This window comes from Schistocerca serialis, chromosome 9 (genome assembly GCF_023864345.2).
Source record: "Schistocerca serialis cubense isolate TAMUIC-IGC-003099 chromosome 9, iqSchSeri2.2, whole genome shotgun sequence".
NCBI lineage: Eukaryota > Metazoa > Arthropoda > Insecta > Orthoptera > Acrididae > Schistocerca > Schistocerca serialis.
Window position 1 is genome coordinate 205588154 of NC_064646.1, and position 23051 is coordinate 205611204.

Below are 23051 nucleotides of genomic sequence, written 5' to 3' on the forward strand. Positions count from 1 at the left end.
AACCCAATGAATAAAACTGCCGCTTAAGTTCGTCTCGTTGCGTACACCATCCAGTTACCTTCTGTACTCTACTCTAGCAATTCGTTCTATGTACTGTCCAAGCCGCATCGAGTTATGTTACTTGTCAGTGACACGTCATGCGGAAGTTACTTTCTTCCTCGAGTTTTGCATACCAGTGCAAAAGCGCCCACCTAAGCTCAGTCAGTCGCACTCTGACGACACGGCAGTGGCCGCTACTTTCTCAGTAATTGTGCCGGCGACAGATCCGCTGTTATCGCCTGTTAAGACGCCACAAGCGGTGGACAGCTAGGAGCGGAACCCTTTAAAGGTCGCGCGCTGTCCGAGGGCAGAGTGCTGTTCCTGATAGCGGGCGCTTCGAAATTAATAAAGGGAGCCAAGCGCGGCGCGCACTTTATCTGCCAGCTTCAGCTCTGCGCTCGTGAAATTCCAGCGGGGGCTCACTACAGGCGGCGGAATGCGTGCGGCTTCCTTTGAAAGAGAGAGAGAGAGAGAGAGAGAGAGAGAGAGAGAGAGAGAGAGAGAGAGGGGGGGGGGGGGGCGGGGCGGGCGCCGCCGCCGTTCTTTGCTCCGCTTGTATCGAGGAAACAAATTATCGGAAATTGGCGTCGGGATACGCTCGCCTCGCTGCTCCCGCTACGGTGAAAGGAAACGTAAAAGATCCGGCGGCAGTTCTTTGCAGCTGTATTTCCTGTAGGTGAAAAGTCGCAGTCCAAAACATTTGCCGATGTGGTCAGTTATTGTACAGTGGTTCGGTTCTGTAGAGTCGCGCCGACGGAGATCGTTTTGAACCTTGTGTTACTGTGTAACAAACGTTCTCTCCTCCGGTGGCGTGCTTCATACCATCCTGGTATTTAGTCCAGCTGCATTTTGCAATACAGATTTGCGACTGCAGTAATTGAGAAAAAACTTAGACGAGTCATTCTGCCGGCCGCAGTGGCCGCACGGTTCTACGCGCTACACTCTGGAACCGCGCGACCGCTACGGTCGCAGGTTCGAATACTGCCTCGGGCATAGATGTGTGTGATGTTCTTAGGTTAGTTAGGTTTGAGTAGTTCTAAGTTCTAGAGGCCTGATTACCTAAGATGTTAAGTCCCATAGTGCTCAGAGCCATTTGCACAGTTTGAGTCATTCTGCGGTTTTTCAGTTCCGTTATAATATATGTGCAGCTCGAGGGGTCAATGATGTACTTGCTTTGGCGGTACATGTACTAAAATTGGATCGATACAGACAAGATTAGCATGGCCCCTATGCAAGGATGACACCCAAAATCGTGAAGTGTTTCACAGTGGCAAACTGGCGAACTACCAGTCCAAAGGAATATTGTTAGATACCAGGTCAGTCCTAGGATTTTATATGTGTTATGTATCACTTCTTTCACCTCTGTAAACCCTTCTTATTGAAAAACATATGCCGAGTTGTACTGTGGTTTGGAGTCCATGTTAAGTTGTAGGAATCCCTATAATTATCTGCGTAAGTCAGTTCGAAAGGTGGCTGCAGTTTATGTATTTTACATCTTTGCCACTACAGCATTAAGTAGCGGCTTTAATTCAACGAAAGAGCCTTGTAACGGAGTAAATATATGCAGTAGACGTCTATGGCAGTCTGGTTTAGGTTGATATTAAATGATATCAGTGGTCTTCCGCCCACTTTTTTTTTCTTTCGTTTCATCTCTTTGGCTCGTTGAGCCATACTGCCAGCAGCGTGGTACATATATATCTAAAACATAATGGGTGATTCACCTGCCCCTACCGATGTTGTTTTATGCAACCCAGAATGTTATATTTAGCCTTCCAACACAAATCGCTAGATTTTCATATTCTCTCGGTCACTATGCGCAAACGGCTAGCCCTAGAGAAAAAATGTAGAGGATTCTTTTGTAGAAAATTTATAGTAGTTAAATTTTGTACTGAGATACTTCCTCGCCGGGGACCACGGTTTTCGAATTACTCAAGAGAAAAGTACAAAAGTGACTTTCAAACGCACCCCCAACCCCACACTCACCTCTCGCTATGCAGGATTTCTAATATGTTGTTCGTGGTACTCCCTCCTGCTGCCGCACAAAAATTTCCAACTACACGAAATATTCCCGATATTCTACCGTTTCTGTTTGTATTGTTCAGGCTATTAGCTACCAGTATAGTCGGCTACTTCGTTAACATTATTAATTTAAACGTTTGCGTGGGGGTAATGAAAGAAAAATGGTTTTTATGAACATTGCGCTAAGGCAAATAACATTGACAATTCGACCCAAATTCAATCCTTACAAGCACACCAGTTTCGTAGTAATGGAGCTTAAAGAATACAACGATGTAATTGTTTATTTCATGTTGTTAAAATTTAAAAAATTGTTAGGTAAAATTTACACAAATGCCAATTTTACAATTTTACAATTTCTAAAATTTTACAACGCTATAATATGGACAGTCTATAAAGACCAATATGGTGGAATGTGGGAAATAATTCGTGCCGTCGCAAATTTTTGTGAGAGGTAGAGCCATGAACAAAATACCAGGAATCCTGCCCAGCGTGTGCTGAGTATCGTAACCGGGATGCGTTTGAAGGTCACTTTTGTAGGTTTTTTCTTGAATAATTAGAAAACTACGGCCTCTAACGAATATCTGAGTATAAAATTTAACTACATTAAATTTTTTATAAAAAATCCTGTTAATTTTTTTCTATACGATAAATAGTTTGCACGTAGCGAGCGAGAAAATACAAAAAAGTTTCTTTGGGCATTGAAATGTGCGGTGCATATTTAAATACCTTTCGGGACTCGAAGATGAACAGATTCATAAAATACATCGAACGTCTTTAACAAAAATGTATTGGTACAGTTATGTACAATACAACGCGATTTTCAACCATAAATAAATGTTGCAGTAGTCGCTCCTCGTCTCTCCATAGCTTCTCTTACATAGTTGGTCACTTTAATTACTGGAACTGCTGTGTTGCACGCACTGTTAATATTCATTCCTCTTGCTGCACCAATAGTCGATATTATATTTTGGAAATGTGGGCTTAGTCGCTCGACATGAAAGAAAGAAAATAATGCTAGTCATTGCGTTTTCAACAAGTGCACACTCTCAGGATATCAGAAAAAATTGACGAGTGGCTTTTTTCAAGGGGGATGCGACGTTGTAGAAACGTATTCGTACGCCATTATCTTCCCTCCGCTGGTGTACCATCTGTGCTTTTGTACAGTTTTGTTCCCCATAATTTATGTCAACTACTCAGGTAATATTTTTAGATACAAATTTACATTTAGTTCCCATTATACATATTGCAACTTTCTTGTGTGCAGATTAACCATTTGTCTAATTCTGTCTACTCCCTGTCGCCGTGGCATTATAATGTGGTTCTTGTTGATTACGTGGTGTCATGCTTGATCTTTCGACTATTAATATTAGCTTTTGCCTTGGGTAACTATTTTTGTTGCTTTTAGTCACGGCAAAATTTTTTCTTTTTTCTGTCTTTGCAACACTTGCTGTAAAGTTGTTTCTGTTAGAACGCACAAACTGAAGATGTTGTATTTCTGAATCGTCAAGTTGGTAATTATTACCTCAGTCATATCCTTAAGCCAAAGGATTTTGCTCAGATTTCTAATTTTATAGCGCCGACCTCACAATTCAGTATTCACTGAACCTACTAGCTTTGCTCCTGTATTCTCTACCGATACTTCGATTAATTCTACTCATTTGTCGTTGGCTGTGAGCTCCACTCTCGTCGGCTATATTTCCAAGAAGGCTCTAGCCTTTCGTGTATCATAGCCGTACAACTCGGCAATAAAAATTCCTCGTGGATTTGTCTTATTGACGTTAAGAAAACAGGAAACTAAAATTCCCTACATTGCCAAGAGTTTTTTACTCCGAATTGGTATTATAGAGTCTGCTAGTGATTTACTGGCTAAACAACACAATGAGACGTCATAAACTACACAATAATTATAAACGTTGTTAAGCAAGTTTTTCCCTGACTATTACACAATATTTTAGACGAAGCGGTCGTCATTTTTTCCCCCTTTCTTCTTCTTTCTTCCTTTCTGTCGGACGCCCTCTGAATGATAAACCACTTGCTGTCGCTGCAGCTTCGAGACACTGATTCACATGTAACAAGCTATGATCTTTTTATAATTTAAAAAAAATGTTCACTCAGTTTCGTACCACTAGTTTCTTCAATGTAGAGTGCACTGCGTTAACAATAAGATTTTTTCGTGTTGTGATGTTGTGATGGTGCTTGTGATACCAGTGGCGGCGGTCGACAAAGACGTACAGGGTATCTACTGCACAAAGTCGTGCTATCACTTCAAAAAGTCGTAACTTGGAAATTATTAGAGCATCCTAGTTTGTTGTACAACGTTCAGCAGCTCTCAGGTATTTCTTTCCTTCGTCTTTTGTTGCAAATTTGACTTGGAACGCATTAATATGGCGACAGGTGAGCAGAAGGCGCAATGTCTCATCTAGTACGTAAAATCCAAATCTGCGGCAGAGGTACTGTGGAATTATCGACGCCGGTATAGAAGGACACCACCGGCAAAAAGAAGAATATGAAGTCGTTAAAAAACTTTAAAGGGTCCTTCCACTAAGTGAACGTACCCTGTGCCTCAAGCGCGTGTCGACAGAGTGCATCTTGCATTCAACTCACCCCCCAGATTTCAATTCGTCGTTATTACGTGAACTGCAGGTAGTTAGGTCAACTGTCCAAACAATGTTACATAAGCTGTTACGGATTTCTGTGTTCAAAGTGCAAATGTTCCAAGAAATATCGCCACACTCTAACAGCGCTTGGGAAAAGTGAACACTTAAATTTTTCTGTACAAGCTCTGATTTCTCTTATTTTACTACATTTATCATTTCTCTCTATGTAGGTTGGCGACAGTAAAATATTTTCACATTTAGAGCAGAAAGCTGGTGGTTGAAATTTCGTGAAAAGATCTCGCTGCAATGAAAAACGCCTTTGTTATAATAAGTGCCATCTAAACACGCTTAACATATCCGTGGCATTCACTCCCATAATTTGCGATAAAGCAAAACGAGCTGTCCTTCTTTGAACTTTTTCGATCTCCTCCATCAATCATATCTGGCAAGGATCCCATACGGCACAGCAATACTCCAGTAGAAGACGAACAAGCGTAGTGTAGGCAGTCGGTTTAGTAGACCTGTCGCATCTTCTAAGAATTCTGCCAACAAAATGTTTGGTTTGCCTTCCCCAAAACATTATCTATGTGATATTTCCAATTTAAGTTGTTCATAATTGTAATTACTAGATATTTAGTCAAAATGACAGCCTTTAAATTTGTGTGATTTATAGTGTAACCGAAATTTAAAGGATCTATTTTTGTACGTCGGGCATTATCTCAAATTTTTCTTATTGAGAGACAATTGCCACTTTTCATATTTGCTTTTGACCTTCCGATGACGTTACAAGATGGCAAATGACTGTATCATCTGCGAAGAATATAAGAGTGCTGCTCAGATTGTCCCATAAACCGTGTATGTAGGTTAGGATCAGCAAAAGGCCTACAACACTTTCTTGAGGAACGCCAGATATCACTTCTGTTTGACTCGATGATTTTCCATCGATTGCTACGTACTGTACCTTTCTGACAGGAAATCACGAATCCAGTTGTACAACTGAAGCGATTCTCCATAGGCATGGAATTTCCTTAGAAGTCTCTTGTGAAGACCTGTGTCAAAAGCCTTCTGGAAATCTGGAATTGGAATCAGTTTGAGATCCCATGTCCACAAAAGTCATTACTTCATGCGAATAAAGATCTAGTATTTCACAAGAATGAATCCGTGATGACTGTGTTTCAATGGACCGTTACCATCGGGGTAATCCACAGAGTTCGAATACAGTATATGTTCCAGAATTGCACTGTCGATGTTAGTAATACTGGTCTGTAATTCGGTGGATTACTTCTGTTTCCTTTCTCAAATACTGGCGTGGCCTGTGCAACTTTCCGGTGTCTTGGTAAGGATCTTTCGTTGAGCGAGCGATTGTATATGATTGTTTAGTACGGGGCTGTTGTATTGGCGTACTCTGAAAGTAGCCCTCCAGGTATGTTATCTGGACCGGAAGATTTGCCTTTAATAAGTAGTTTAAGCTGCTTCGCTACACCAAGAATATCTACTTCTATGTTACTCATGTTGACAGTTTTTCTCGATTCGAATTTCGTATTCTTTGGTACAAGAATTTCGGAAAATTGAGTATAATAACTCAGCTTTAGTGATATTGTCATCGGTAATATAACCATTCATATCACGCAGTGAATGTATTTATGATCTCCTGCCGCTGTTGTACTTTACATACGACCAAGGTATATTTGGATTTTCTGTCATATTTCGAGAGAGTTTTATTGTGGAAGCTATTTCGTGTGTTCTATACTGGCCTCCAAGCATGCTGAAAATGACTGCCTGAAAAATGTGCATGTTTTCAGATGATGGAACGTATCCCACTTCTGGATAATTTAATCATAGGAACATTATGATTTGGGGTTCAGAAGACCCGCAGAACACACGTGAGTTTATCCGTGATAACCCCAGGCTTAATGTATGGTTTCTCCTAATGCACGACAGGGCCCATTTTTCTTCGCAGAGAAAACCATAACGGAAAATGTTTACCCGGACATGCTCCAACAGTTCCTCCTACCACAGATCGAAGTGCTGCAGCCGGCTATCATCTTACATGATGTTGTTACACTTCCACGTTGGAGTTTGAATCTGCGGGGTGTGATGACTGACACATTAGCCAGGAGATGAGCGGATGCTGACAGTCCTATCGCAAGGCCATATGCTCTCCCGATGTCACGGCATTAGACTTCTTTTTATGGGGTTACGTCAAGGATAACGTGTGCACAACACCAGTCAGTGACACGCTCCACTGATTCGTGTGGGACAGATAGCAAGAACTGCCGATGCTGCAGTGTTGACCCGTACATGGGCAGAACTTGATGGTCTGCCAAGTAGAGAAGAATTGTAGCACAATAGTTTCCCAGTTAACTTTCTGAAATCATAGCGTGACTTTACGGACTTCTGTTTATCATGTTAGCATTCCGGCTCCTATGGGTTTATTTATCGATTGTCATTTTTGTTTGTAGTTCACTGTTGCTATGTGCGTTTACATACTGTCATTTTGTGGCACGGGGATAGTGAATAGAGCGGTGCACGCTAGAAAATGTAGTGTCAAGTGGAGAAATCGGAACATTTCCGACATATTCTTCTGTTTGAGTTCAGCAGAGGGGACGACAGCAGCGGAGGCAACCAGAAACATTAGGGTCATGTGTGGGAATAATGTCACTGTACAAAGTGTGACAAGAAAATAGTGTACTCGTTTTAAGGAGGATCGTTTTGACACTAGTGGCTGTCCACGTTCAGAGAGACTTTCGGGGTTTGATGGAGATCGTTTAAACGCATTAATTCATAATGATCCACGTCAGTGGACTGGAGAACTAGCAAATGAGATGAATTGTGATCATTGCATGCAGTGGGAAGGTTCAAAAATCGGTTGTACGGATACCGCATGCTCTAAGCCAAAATCACAAAAATCAGCAGATGGCCATATGTGCATCTCTGCTTGCTCATCATCAACTGGCTCGTGAACAACACCGATCATTCTTATCCTGTATCGTTACTGGTGACGAGAAATGGTATCTCTATGCTAAAATAAGGAAAAGAAAGGAATGGTTGTGTCCAAATAAAGCTGCAACTATCCGTACAAAGTCATGACACATCCGCAAAAGATAATGTTATGGATCTGGCGAAACAGTGACGGCGTGGTGTACTACGAATTGATTCCCCGAGGTGTAACCGTCACTGCTGACATTTACTGCCAACAAATTACACGTCTTGCAGACGCAATCCAAGAACAACGACCAGGGAGACAGTGTGGAATGATTTTACTCCAGCCGGCGGCGGTGGCCGAGCGGTTCTAGGCGTTTCAGTACGGAACCACGCGACTGCTACGGTCGCAGGTTCGAATCCTGCCTCGGGCATGGATGTGTGAGATGTCCTTAGATTAGTTAGGTTTAAGTAGTTCTAAGTTCTAGGGGACTGATGACCTCGGATGTTAAATCCCATAGTGCTCATAGCCATTTGAACCATTTTTTTTTTTAATTATTCTACTCCACGACATCGCTCGCCCCCATTCCACTAGACTGACAGGATTGGGAAGTCATTTCGCACCCACTTTATTCGTCTGATCTTTCATCCTCAGATTTCCACCCTTTCCGTTGTCTGTCGAATAACCTTCAAGGAGTTTCCTTTCCAGATGAAAATGCGCTCCGAACATGGCTCAACGAGTTCTTCCACAGAAGAACACGTTATTTCTACAGTCACGCAATCTAAAAGTTACCCCATCGTTGGCAGACTGTTGTAAAGACTTAGAGTATATTAATGATGAACTGAAGTTTATGTTATATGTAACTGTTGTCTTTGTTAAAAAGAAAACAAGAGTATTTTATCGATGAAGAGTTGATGTCATTGTTTGTCATAATAGGCTGCAAACAAAATGTAAATTTTTAAAATGTATGTGCAAACTGATTTGCTTTCGTTAATTTCGCCAACATAAATTAAGTTTGCAGTAATTTGTACGCCACGACCAAAGCAGAGAAAGAAATTTTGTATTTAAAGATAGCTGGAACTGCCTACACTGTTCCGTTAATGAGTCATAAGCCTCTTAGTCTTGATGTATTTTATTCCATTTTTAGACCCTATCGATTGGGGTTTACATATGTAATGTAGTGAATTTATTTATCAGCTTGGTCATTGTTCCATGAAATTGTGTGAGAACTGCAGGATGTCAATAATTTGGTGCCACGATACATCGGCGCAGAGTCTTTGGGCCTTTTTCAGGTGAATACTGGCGAAAGTTGGGGATGGGCAAACGATACTCACGGCCGAACAAGCTCGAGATTTTCAACACACCGCAAACTTCGACAGAGTATCGAGTGCTGTTCGAACATTCACGTGACATTTGATTCATCCAGCGTGACAGAAAACAATCGTGGGTATAAAAAATTACCACAGGAGTAAACTATGGTTCCGCTTGAAATTTGACAGTTTCGTGAAACGTGGGTTCGAATGGTAAGAAATCCTACCACCATACAACCTCCTTTTGCATTTGAACTAATTTACCTAGGAAGTTCTCGTGCAGTATTTACGGTTACCCTACATAAGCATTTGTGATGATTTTTTATGTAATGCTAAAAATCAAAAGCGAAAAAAATTGCCATTCAAAAATATTACTCTACTCTCAACGTAACACAATGTCTTCTTTTCTTGTAATTGACTATAATAAATCACTAAGTGAGACACAAATGAGGATACCTGTTCACACATTACAATGATGTGTAAAGAAGTTAGCAGTTTTTGACCAGCTTTAAAACGGCCTGGTAGCATTCAGGTGAAAAGAGAAAAGAAATTACTTGAGATCTGAATGTGTAATAAAAGAAACATACAAAACTGACAGTAACTGCGATAGCAGAATAAATAACAGTGGCAAGACCTGGAGATAGTATCAACAGATGTCAGTAGACTGCGGGACAAGCTAAAGCTCTAGTTACATTGAATCATCATTGCGATTATTTATTTATTAAATGCTGTGTTTACATACGAGCTCTACTATGAGCTCTACTCCATAAGACACAGTATGTGTTTCACATTTATTTTTAGGATTAAAATCTATATTATGTAGATAGTACCATCAGAAGTTGCTAGATAGTGCGGTGATTGAAAGCTCTAACAAAGCCACATGTAGAGTGGTACTGCAGCATAGCACAAGAGAATTCCATTTGAGACCCTGCTGGTGCATGCGTGGTGTAGTCAGTTGTCACTGCGCATGCGTTGCTAGAGCGCATGCGCTTCTGCTACAAGTCTGTACGCTGCTGTGAGCGCCCTCCGTGGTGAAAGCTCGCCTCAGCCATAGCCGATCTGTCATTTTCACACCGTAAAAATCGCAGCACGACGCCGGATATTCAGAGCGCGAAGTTTTTCTATTACAAGATCCATGTAATATCTGTCTAGGAACCTATACATGGTGGTCAGAACCAGTCTGAATAACTTGTAAAGGTGTTGCAAGGGAGGTTGTGCTAAAAAATAACTGTTCAGAAAAAAATTCGATAAGTTGCGCCGTTTCAGAGTTATTTAGCATTGAAATTAGTTAATCGGGTCGACGTGTGCGCAAATTCAAGCACCCTGCCAAGGACAGTGTCGCCGAACTACTTCTTCGTTTGGTTTCCACAAAGTGAAAAAGCTTAGCTTTTTCTCATCTAGCTTAAATATATCTCTTCCGAAAAAGGCACGTTTTAACACGTTATGAGCATTTGAACAAGTGGCAAGAGTATCACTGCATTTAAGTGAAGATAAGTTGCGCGCGCAATGACATGATTGTCTAACTTCAGTACTTAATAACTCGGAAACGGCGCAAAGTATCGGATTCTTAACAAGTATTGTCGGTACAACGTACCCTGCAACTACGTTACAAGCTTTTCAGGTTGTTTCTGATCACCCTGTATAAGATTTTCCGCTACTTCTTTCTACTGATCGTTAGATACATGATTCCACATTAACAAAATTCACAAAATTATCGCAATTTATTCCTTTTTACGCATTGATTTCGCTTCTAAGATAATTGTTCCAGTACCTTCCGTGATAGCGCGAAACTCTTATTAGGAACGTTGTCACAGTTGCTTCCTCCACACAGATGTGTTGAACATGTGATGCTATAATCATTACAAATTCATTTACTGTGATGCAGCTCAAGTATACGAAATTAGCTAATAATAAAACAAAGTTGTTAAGTAAAACGGCCTACTAAGGAAAAATGATTTCCGTCAAGAATATCATAGCGGCCGTGACCCAACTCTCACAAAAGACTGCAGGCCCAGGGAAACCGACGAACTAAAATTAAAAAGTAACAGGTGTTCGGACGGAAGATGGGTGATTATGGTATTTTCTCTAAGTTTTCTCCATATCTTCTCACAATATGGCCAAAGACCTGAAGAATTTTTTGGTTGACTCGAGAAGAAGACACCTGGAGACACTGAACTGCTCAATAATGGACACATTTATTGTTCTTTCAGTCCATTTTATGGGCAATATCCTGCGCCAGCACGGAAGCTCAAACGCTTGGAACCGCTGTTTGTCTTTGGCTTTAAGGGTTCATCTATTGTAACCATAACAGAAGACGGGAGACACGAGTGTTTCAACAAGCCAGACCTTCGTGGTATTTGTTATTGCTCTGTTCTGGCAGATCTTGAGAGCTTCTTCACAGCCACTCACCTAGTGTGATCCGTCTTCTTATCTTCACAGCTTCCCGTGTCACAGACGGTCGACCTAAGGTAGATGAAGAACTAACTACACTATTTATTGACTGGCTAATACGTTAGTGAACACACTAGGCTAACTCTCGCAATCTCCGCGAGAAGGCTTTCCCCTGAACACCCGGCAACCCAGCACACAGTATTTCCCCATACGCGAGAGGGAGCCGGCGCGATCGATATGGCATGTCCCTGCACACGACGCTCAGCTCGAGTGGGATGTGCATTCTAACCCAGGACAACATAAGCTCTGGACAGATGTTTTACTCGACAAAGGGAACCGTAAAACCGGCCGTACAGAGAACCAGCCCGGTCGTGTGACTGAGTGCAACCACGTTCTAGCTAAATCAGCGCTCGTTGCTACCTCGCAGTGTAAACGTCTGAGCAGACGCGGCGGCTTGCTGGTAACGTCATTAAATTGACTGACAGTGAGAAATAGAAAGGAATGACAGTGCTAACAGAAAAGGTAATGGAACGTTTAAGCAAAATGCTCAAGTTGAGTAAATCGTTCGCGTGCGGGGTGGAATTTAATTATCTACAAACAAAATGCACCAAGTTGTCTCAGAAAAACCACTTTATGTTTCTGTCTCTTATTCAGGACCATACAGTGAGACTATTGCACGTGCTTTGAGGAATGTGAACTTACAGGCTAAATTTCGTACGCGGAAGAAATTGTGTGTTTTGTCGGGTAATTCTATTGATGACAACCGTGATAAATACAACAGCTCAGAAGTCTATAAAATTAAATGTGGCTCCTCTGATTCGATTCACTTGGGTCAAACTGTCAGGAACTTTCTCACTAGATTTCGTGAACACTCTTATAAAAATAGTTCTGCACTTGGTTGCCATTTATCATAGGAGGGGCACCTTATGTTACTCGTAGATAAAGGACTGCAGATACTCCGTGTTGAGGCAAAAGGGCGTGAGATGGATATATTACAGGAATTAGAAATCTTTATACACCAATCGCGCAACCCATTTTTAATTTTGAACAAACAGCTCTGTTCTGGTCGCAAGTGGTTCTTTAAAATACTCCGTGAAATACTAGGACTGTAGTATCAACCATACCCGCAAGAATAATTCCATTCTTTTTATCTTTTCTTCCATACAGCTGTTTCCCACACTTACCCCTTTGCTACATGTATTTCTTGAGGATTTGAGTCCCCGGCATCCTTGACATTAATATTATAATTAATGCTCATTTACCGAATTGGTTGTTGTTACAGATTAGCTTACTGGTTTTGGATTTTATAATACGGCCACTATTTCCCTTTGCGTTCATGTGGTGTTTTATTACTACATTATTTATTTTGTCTTTTAACGAATTTCACCTGCACGATCTCCCTCAACTAATCTTGCGAGTCATTGTCCTATCTTACGATTGCTTTGACTATTTCTATTTTATTGAAAATTATTAAATTGTTTTCCTTCACTTGTTTTATTTATGTAACTTTGTATGTAGGTTTGAATTTATATAACTGTTCTGGAATTCTTATTCTGTTTATCCGTCATTTTACATGAACGTCTTTTGTCGATAATATTTTCTATGTAACTGCAAAATTCTCTTCTTTGTTCATTTTGTTATTCATACTCTGTAAACTTTTGTAAAATTTTAATTCTGTGTTCTACATTTCTTATGGAAAAGGAAAAAAGTTCAGCTTTTGTCGCTACGGGGCACTACTTTCGTATTTATCACTGTCCTCTGGTAGCTTAAGCTGTCTTCCTGGTTATCGCGTTGTAGCCAGTCCGTTAGTCTGTCATGACAGCTTCATTTGTCACATACCGTCTTTATATATCAGATCAACAAGATGTTCATGGTGTGTAATTCAGTTGTTTAGCTCCGACGACACTTGTAGTTTCATATTCTTGAATATACTTTGTAACATTTTCTGGTTTGCAGACACTTGAGGGCGGGTTCTACCCGAAGCGCGCCAAATAAAATCATTAGTTTATCAGCTGGTGGCTTCTTATTTAGTGACCAACACAGCAATTGTGCAGTGTTACTATTGATGGATAAATGTGTTCAGAAGTACCGACTTTACGAAAAATAACTGCAATTTTTGTCGCTCAGAACCAGGCTTAAAAGTAAGCAAGAAAACTGTGAGAAAAGTTATTCTGTTAATGAGATTTGATTTTAAAAGGTGCCAGGAAAAGAAGTCGCCATGTGTGAGAACGAGACTGCATTAATTTTTTACAAAAAATTAATCATCAGAGTTTATGAGACCAGTGGTCTGTCAGACTATACAAGCGTTCATAGACTTTAAGTGACGAAGAACTTGTGTGTTCGTAATCTATCTTAAGCCTTGTATCGTTTGAGTGAACCGTACTCCCATTGTCTGACGAATGTTTCAATATAGTCCAATAGTTCAACTCACTGCAGTCGTATGACGACGTAGTTTTTCGCGGCGACGTTCTTAAATAAGTGCTTTGCAGAGATCTTGCAGCGTCAGATTGATATTCACTTTCAAGCTTCCGACGATTTCCTACGTCCTCAGCGTCGGGAGATTTCAGTAGGGCGTTAGTTATTTTATTTAGCTGCCCGAATTGTGTCATGGAGACCTCAAGAAGTCGTGGAGCTTCCATATGCTACCAGAGGTTAGGTTGATGACTATGACTGTTGGCGGTGCTGATACCTTTCGATAGTGGATGTCTGAGCACTCACAAGGGCCCGTTTTATGCGCCGCTAATGGTGTAGCCACTGTCCCTCTTAAAGCTGTTATTACACATTTTAATTTCAACGGCGTCTTTGGTGACGGAATATCAGTAGGTACATGCATGGGATAACGCCTCTATTTCATCAGACCTAATAGTAAGTTTGTTCACGTTCGCCAACAGCAGATTCTGTTTGATAAAACGAAACTATTATCCCAAGCATCTACCGACTGAGGCCGCTGAAATCAGAATCTGTAACAGCAACTTTAACGGAGGCAGTTGTTGCACGCTTTTTAGTCCATGACAACTGCCATCTGATACTGAAAAGCAACAGAGAAATCAGCTGAGACATGCACTATCAAACTATGTCAGCCTCGCTAACAGTGTGCAGCAGTCATAGTTATCGACATAATCTCTTTTAACATGTGATGTCTCCATGACACAATTCGGCCGACTAAATAAAGCACCTACCTGCCTACTGAAATCTTGTAACAATGGCGAATGAGGAAGTCGTCGAAAGCTTGAGACTGAATACAAACCTGACCAGGTTAGAACACCGTGAAGTATTTAGTCATTATAGTCATAATTGCACAGATTATGACTGTAATTGCTACTTCACGATGTTCTAACCGGGTTAGGTTTGTAGAACACCATAAAATGAGTGCTTTGAGGTAAAGGGAAGAATATTTAGTTTCTTGTTGACCTAAACGAGTTACACTTTTTGACAACCCCTTCTGCCCATAGCAATAGTTTGAAAATGACTGCCGGTCTCAATACATATCAGGTGTGATCAAAGAGGAACGCAAATTTTTTAATTTCGTTGGCTTTATACATCCGATTTTCAAAATATTTTTTTCTTGTTCCTACACATGTTCCTGATGTATGTTTGAATTTTAAAATGTTTTGAATATTTATTTTATTGTGGACAGTCGCAAAATTCCACGTGTTTTCCAAAAAATTGCTCCAAGCACTATGGGACTTAACATCTGAGGTCATCAGCCCCTTAGGGTTAGAACTACTTAAACCTAACTAACCTAAGGACATCACACACATCCATGCCCGAGGCAGGATTCGAAAAAAATGGCTCTGAGCACTATGGGACTTAACTTCTGAGGTCATCAGTCCCCTAGAACTTGGAACTACTTAAACCTAACTAACCTCAGAATATCACACACATCCATGCCCGAGGCAGGATTCGAAACTGCCACCGTTGCGGTCACGTGGTTCCAGTCTGTAGCGCCTAGAACCGCTCGGCCACCTCGGCCGGCACAGGATTCGAACCTGCAGCCGTAGCAGCAGCGCGGTTCCGGACTGAAGCGCCTAGAACTGCTCGGCCACAGCGACCGGCTACGAGTTTTCCATTATTCGGTGAATTTTTGCTTTCGAAAAAGATGGAGCAAGGAATTCGCATTAAATTTTGCGTGTAAAGTCGAATCAAGTGCAGCACCGCTTTCAGAATGTTGACTGCGGCTTTTGGCGAATCTACTATGAGTAAAACAAAAGTTTACGAGTGTTATAAAAGTTTCAAAGTGGGTAGAGAATACGTTGAAGATCCAAGTATATAAATTACTGACGACACAATGCGGAAGAAGTAAAGAAAATGGATCTGGAAAACCGCGAATTATCGTCAGAGAGGTTGCTGATGTCGTCGGCATACTCTTTGGGCCATGCTAAGCAACTTTTTCGGATATTTTGGGCGTGAAGCCTATAGCAGTAATGTTTATTCGGAAATTGTTGAATTTCGACCAAAAAGGACATCGCGCAGACATCGCACAGGAATTGTTGAACGAAATCGACAACGATCCTAACTTCTAAAGAAGGTTACAAAATGTGATGAAACATCGATATACGGGTCAGATGTCGAAAACAAAGGCCGAAAAGTCCCAGTGAAAACTGCCTGAAGGGCTAAGACAAAAAAATTCGACAAGTTCGAAGTGAAGGATCTTCTCAGTGTTTTTTCGATAAAAATGGGCTAGTGCACCATGAGTTTCTGCCTTATTGTAGTACGGTCAATAACGAATATTACCTGGTAGTGTGCGCCTTTGCGTGAATCAATTCGAAGAAAACGACCAGAATCGTGGCAACACCACTCGTGGAAACTGCTTCACAATAATGCTCCCGCTCACACCTCAGCGCTTGTTCCCGATTTTTTGGCAAAAAACAAAGCCGTTGTGTTGCGTTAGCCACCGTACTCGCCGAACATGGCTCCCTACGACTTCTTTTTATTCCCGACGCCGAAGAGAACCACGAAAAGACGTCGTTTTGCCAGCATTAGTAACAAAAAAACGTTATCACTGAAGGAGGTGAACACCATAACGAAAAATGAGTTCCAGAAGTGCTTACAAGATCAGAAAAAACGCTGCCGTAAGTGTATTATATCTGAGGGGTATTACTTTAAAAGGAACAAAGTTGATGTTGATGAGCAAATAAATATTATTCAAGAAAAAAAAATTCCAATTAATTTCTGATCACACATCGTAGATTAAAATCCCTTTTAAAATTATGTCTCAGTCTCTCAAATACTCCTGTGTTCTGTTGCTGTATAATAAATGACAGATGCAAGTAAGACACAGTTTCTCTCCACTTTATACTGGAGTGGCATACACCGTCGATTTTATGTAATCCCACACGGAACAAGTCATAGGAGGGGGATGCGGCAATAGCGCTGGCCGTTTGATAAAACCTTCCATTCCAGTGATGAAGATGTCTGTTGATTAGACGTTCACCGATGTTAGTATCGAAGTACGATGATGTATTTTCGTGTAGAAATAACGCTCGCGAACGACAAGAGGTATAGTCTCCAGCAATAGTTGTAGCATGTTTGGAATGAACATCAGGCAATGTGCACGATTCAAAATGGTTGTCCCACATAACGTCCTAATGCCCTACCTGCGATTAGTTTTACGTGGCCGTTTCACTTTAAATCATTCCGTACTGGTTGATCTTTTTCAATTTCAGTACATGAACTGATAGACAGTCTTCGCTGATGACCGCAGAAGAGTATGATGTACGTGTTTTCACCATTCCAGCTAGCTGTAATAATCTACTAACTGAACTAACCCCTGGACTGAATAACGTCTCGACAGAGAGCCACGCGATGCTGAGCGGGCGCCGTGTCATCCTCTGCCAAATGACGTCATTTAAATGCAGAATGGAGGGGCATGCAGGAAGCATACCGCTCCCCCAAGCCATTGTCAGGTTTGCAGAACTTGGAGCCGCTACTTTTCATTCAAGTAGCTCCTTAATTGGCCTCACTAGACTGACTGCATAACAATTTCAGTTCACCAAGCAAGAAGAAAAAAAATATAGCAGAACCGCGAATTAAACCCGTGACCTCCGTCTGTCAGTCAGTCCCATCGTCTGCTCAGTAACGAGGGCAGGCAACACAGTTTACGATGAAGTTGTAAATGATGCATCAGCTGTGTTGTCCACAGTGTATTTTTTCAGGTGCACGCTTTACGGCCAAGTTCACGGCAGATTGTTGATAAACCTCCTCTCCAACGATCCAACATCACGGCCCTAAATCCTACTGCATGAACAATTTTTTGTCGATAATGTGGCTTGACTAACCCGGTTGCTCCTACGTTTCTCTACAGCGTGATAGATTGCTTCCATTGAGGATGTCACCTGCTGTGAAACTTTTCTTTGTGCATTCTTTGTGATTTCCGGGCACACCATCCTGTTGCAACATAGGTCAGACAGGTTTGCCAGTACCTGCATTAATAGAAACTCATACATAGCAATGTAGATCCTCCTCTAAATCGCCGCACGAAAGTCAATGTGGCAGATATAGAAACAAGACACCGTAGGATAGAAAAGCACTTGAAATCGCTCAACAGAGAAAAGGCCAGCGGACCTGACGGGATATCAGTACGATTTTACATAGAGTATGCGAAAGAACTTTCTCCTCTTCTAGTAGCAGGATACCGTAGGCCGCTGGAGGAGCAAAGCGTTCCTAAGAACTGGAAAAAAAACATGTCATCTCCGTTTTCAAGAAGAATCGTCGAACAGATACGCAAACCTGTAAGCCTATTTCTCTGACGTCGTTCTGGAGTAGAATTTTTGAACATGCTTTAGCCTGCGTATTATGACATACCTGGAGACCGAAAATCTCCCCTTTGTGAATCAAAATGGGATCACAAAACAACGATAGCGTGAAACCTAGATCACTTAGTTCGTTCACGAGTGTATCGGTGCTTTAGGTTGGTGCCCTGCTCCTTGATTCCGGAAGGTGTTTGAAACAGCTCCACTGTGCTACCTAATTAGTAAATTACGAGCGTATTAATATCAGGGCAGATGTGCGATTGGAATGAAGAGCTTGTAGCAAACCCAACACAAAATGTCATTCACTCCGGAGAGAAATTTCGTACGTAACTTAGGGTGTACGTAAAGGGACTGTTCTAAGACTATTATGTTTCAAAACATGTATAAATGACATGGTGGATAACGTCGGAAGGAGGCTTTACGCAGATGATGATTCTGTTTAAAGAAAAGTCGCAACGCTAGGAAATTGCAGCAAAATGCAGGAAGACATGCAGAGAATCGATGTTTGATGCAGCGATTGGCAGTTGCCTATTAACATGAGCAAATGTAAGGTACTGTGCAAAAAATGGGTAGAAATCCACATCATTATACGATTAAATGGTAGCAGAAGAATCATTGGAAGCGTTCACATCAATTAAATGCCTGGGAATACGCATACGGAGCGTTTTAAAGTGAAAAAAAAAACACATAAAATTAATCCCAGGTAAGGCAGATGGCAGACCGAGATTGATCGAAATAATTATCGGGAAGTTTAGTCCATCAGCGAAAGAGGTAGCTTACAAAACTCTGTCTCGACCGTGCCAGATAGAACTGAAGAACGAGAAAGAGACAATCCAAGGAAGAGCAATGCGTTTTGTCAGAGCTTCCTTTAGTAAGCGCAAAAGCGATACAGAGATGTTGAGACAACTTGCACACGCTGCAAGAGAGGCTTTCTGCATTATACTGTGGTTCGCTGTTAGGGTTCCGAGAGCGTACGTTTCTAGAAGTGTTAGCCAATATATTTCTTAGGAATCTCTCGTGAAGAGACCGTGAAGCTGAAAGTCGGACAGAATTGAGCTCATACGAAGTTATTCTTCCCGCGAACCTTTCGCGACTGGACAAGGAAAGCGGAGAAGTGAGAGTGAAATGCAAAGTATCCTCCGCTCGCGGAGTGTAAATGTAGATGTAGATAAACCGTGTACAGTACTTCAGTCTTGTGTTGACACATCCTAGACGATTATGTATTGTTTTTGAAGGTAGCGTCACCAAAGGCTTGTTAAACACACTGACTGCGATGATGCCGCCGGTGGACATTCTTTCATTCTGCTTAGTACAATATATACTGCAGTACTTTGCATTAATTTCTACTTACTGAATGAGCTGACGTCAGTGTAGAAGAATTCAAATACAATATGTTGTTCAGCGTTTCGTATTCTTGCAACTTCACCTTTCACAAAGTTTCTATGACCAATTTTCACCGAGCGAGGTGGCGCAGTGGTTAGTCACTGGACTCGCATTCGGGAGGACGACGGTTCAATCCCGCGTCCGGCCGTCCTGATTTAGGTTTTCCGTGATTTCCCTAAATCACTTCAGGCAAATACCGGGATGGTTCCTCTGAACGGGCACGGCCGACTTCCTTCCCCATCCTTCCCTAATCCGATGAGACCGATGACCACGCTGTCTGGTCTCCTTCCCCAATCCAATCAACCAACCAACCAATTTTCATCAAATTTCAACGTCGCTCTATATCCATTATAAATCTTGCTGCTGTTTATATTTTGGTATGAACAGTGAGACTTGCTTTATCATATAACATGGGCATAAATTTTTCGCTCAAATGGATCTCATACCGTCAGCCAGTTGGACTGCACGGCATTGCAAACGTCGAAAAATTACTGGTTTTCACAAGGTGAATTTTTGAGGTTGTTGAAATAAACAGTTTTTGATGTCGGTTATTCAGGCTTGTCGGAGTTTTATGACGAAGGAAACGCATTTATGGACACATCTGATAGTGACAGCAACCACGGTGATCTGTGTTGGTAATAGTGATGGCTATGGACCGCAGGATATCTATAGCAAGTAGAACTCTTGGAAGCCACAGCTGCAACTGAGGCTAAAATGATAACATAAGAAACTATCAGCCTCGATTGCGGTAATGCAACCAACCTTTACCTAGGTTTCAGCCCATGTAATTGAGCCTTCTTCAGAAGATAAACCTGATTCTATAATATGTCTACGAGGGCACGGTCCAGAAATAAAACTAAAACAGCCTGAATACGCGTAGTCACATTTTGAAAATGCGGTATATAGGTACTAAGTCACCACCAAGACTTGCGTTTTTAAAATGTGACTACGCGTATTCAGGCTGAGTTTTATTTCTGGACCACGCCCTCGTAGACATATTACAGAATCAGGTTCATCTTCTGCAGAAAGCTCAATTACTTGGGCTGAAACCTAGGTAAAGGTTGGTTTCATTACCGCAATCGAAGCTGATAGTTTCTTATATATTAGATTATCACGATTGCTGACTGGGCTGAAATCTTAAAAGTACTAAAATGATAACAGTTTGCCAGCCCAAGATTGCATCTTGGCCACATGCAACCAAGTATATGTTTCATGAACATGCCTCACGTGGCTGTCATTATATTAGAAACTCGCCATTCAAGGATGTGCTACACTAAACACAATCGAGCTTTTTACGGCATTATGCGCAAGGCTCTGCTGTTTCCACCGGCGGCATCGTGGCTAAGTGTTATTGACGTTGCCACTGACTATGTATTAAAGTAAAACCTTTGCGAAATCCGATTGGTATGTAGCTTAAATTCGTGCAGAACTCGAAGTGGGAAACAAAGTTTGATATGACCAGACGAAACTACTTTCTTCCGACTCTAACTGAGGGGGTCTTTGATTGTTCTGATAGAATGCTCATCTAACTATAACACATGAAGTATTAGGTCACTTTACTACATAAATGAATAAAAGATTTACTTAACTTTGAGACACTATTTTGCCACAGAAGTACTGGGTAATTCACAACTGTCAATGACTGGAAAAGCATCACCTGATGCTCTAATTACAAACTATTACTTGAGGTACAATATTAAACCTCTACTGAAGTACAAGTTCATCTCAAAATTTGACAACTATCAGTGTCCTACACGATGACGCTGACTGTTGTAGCTGAGGTCTCGAACTGAGGCAGAGCTCTTGCACGCTAGACATTATACTGATCTCAGCATGAGGACGCTACTATACAGAGAGGGGGGGCGTGTCTTCTGGAGTGTCTCCCATTGCTTTTTGCGGATTGCAGCGAGCCATCGCTAACGTTTGATATCGATGCCTGTTGTCGACTTTGGTGTGGCAGCTCGATCCCCGGACGTTATCACAAAGATAACCATCCTGGCATTCATCTGCAATTTCGCTTCGTGCACACGTTTCAAACAAGTGTTCTGAAAAGGAATGGAGGAAAGGAGTTTTGTGGTTTTAACGTCCCGATGAACTCGAGACCGAGCACTAGCTCGCGTCGGTCAAAGATGGGGCATTAAATCAGCAGCGGCTTATTTAAGGAAACCATCCCAGCGTTAAGCTGAAGCGAAGTAAGGCAACGTCTGGAAACCGTAATCACATTCATCGAGCGGAAATCGAAGCCACACTCCTTCCAACTACCGATAGAGGCGATCTGCAATGCTTCCCCAACGAGTTGCTTTCTGTTCAATCGTGAGGGAAAGTGCCACTGGTACGCGAGCAATATAAGCGAGCGATATATCGACAGATACGACAGAGGAAAATCCTGCTTTCTTCACGCTGTACTGTGTTTGCAAAACGCTATGTAAGTGTTGTCTGCCACTAGAGGCACTTTTCTCTTACGTACCGTTAATCTAAAGAATGATCTGTACAGTGCAAATCTGACACTTTGAAAATGCTTCATGCTGCAGTCCTAACAAAAGAAATGTCATCTCTTACTGCATAAGCATGTAATACGAATATGTTATGTTGTGTTACCATACTTCCACACATTCCGCATGCCGTTTCGTTCTCATTGCGCAGTTTGTGTTGCGTTATGTAATTAATTCTTAACAAACGCTCTATGTTTCTGACAATGTGAAAAATTTGTAATTGCGGGTAGATCGAGATAGCGAGCTTTACACCGAGTTCATTCCAAGTGAATCTTCTTAAGTGGATCAGTGACGACTCCCAACAAGCCGCAAGGGCTTTTAAAGTCGACGTTGAGTGACTTAAAATGTACGAATAGTAAACACTGACGAGAAAATTGCGGAGAAAATGTTGAGAGCGGCGGTTCTGCGACGGCTGTATAGAGCTTTCTCTAGCAGGAGGCAAGATAAATACCAGTGTTCTCCACCATGTGCTTAAGAAATCGCCTGGTGGAAAATGGTGCAAAACGAGACGAAAGCATTCAGCTTTCTAAAATTTTTACTGTAGCGTGCCTTGTGAAACTTTTTTTCTGATGTAACTAAGGGTCACCAATGTTTCAGAGAGGGAGTAGAGTTTATTGTTGTTATTCACTGACATAAAAGACAAAATCAAGTACAGCAAGTGAGATCACTATGATGGTTTCCTTATTTCATCACAAATCGGCTATTTCCCAAGCCCATTCGACTGCGTGATGTATTGTGGAACAATGCCTGCCTAGCACAGTTCAAATGGTTCAAATGGCTCTGAGCACTATGGGACTTAACATCTATGGTCATCAGTCCCCTAGAACTTAGAACAACTTAAACCTAACTCACCTAATGACATCACACAACACCCAGTCATCACGAGGCAGAGAAATTCCCTGACCCCGCCGGGGATCGAACCCGGAATTAGGTTGAATTAGGCTGAATAAACATTCAGTTGCAAAACACGGAATTTTTCACATCTACCTGGTCGTGGTGAAAAGTAATGTCTCCAAATTCTTCATGTGAAAATTCGTAAAGCATTTTAAATAAAATGAACTTTACTAAGATGCTACACTTTTATTCTTCATTTGTACAAATTTGCAGACCTCTGCCACTGGCGGGTTCCGAACTGTAGCATGTAA

At 41.6% G+C, this 23051-nt stretch overlaps 1 protein-coding gene and 1 non-coding gene across 3 annotated transcripts in view; one reads left to right on the forward strand and one right to left on the reverse strand.

Annotated features, from left to right (window-relative positions):
* The window catches only part of LOC126419105 (protein vestigial-like), a 535228-nt gene that overhangs the window by 33301 nt on the left and 478876 nt on the right, over positions 1-23051 (reverse strand). The window lies entirely within an intron of this gene.
* On the forward strand, positions 1205-1311 carry LOC126420172 (U6 spliceosomal RNA). The gene has a single exon (XR_007576036.1). It is a non-coding gene; the product is annotated as a U6 spliceosomal RNA (small nuclear RNA).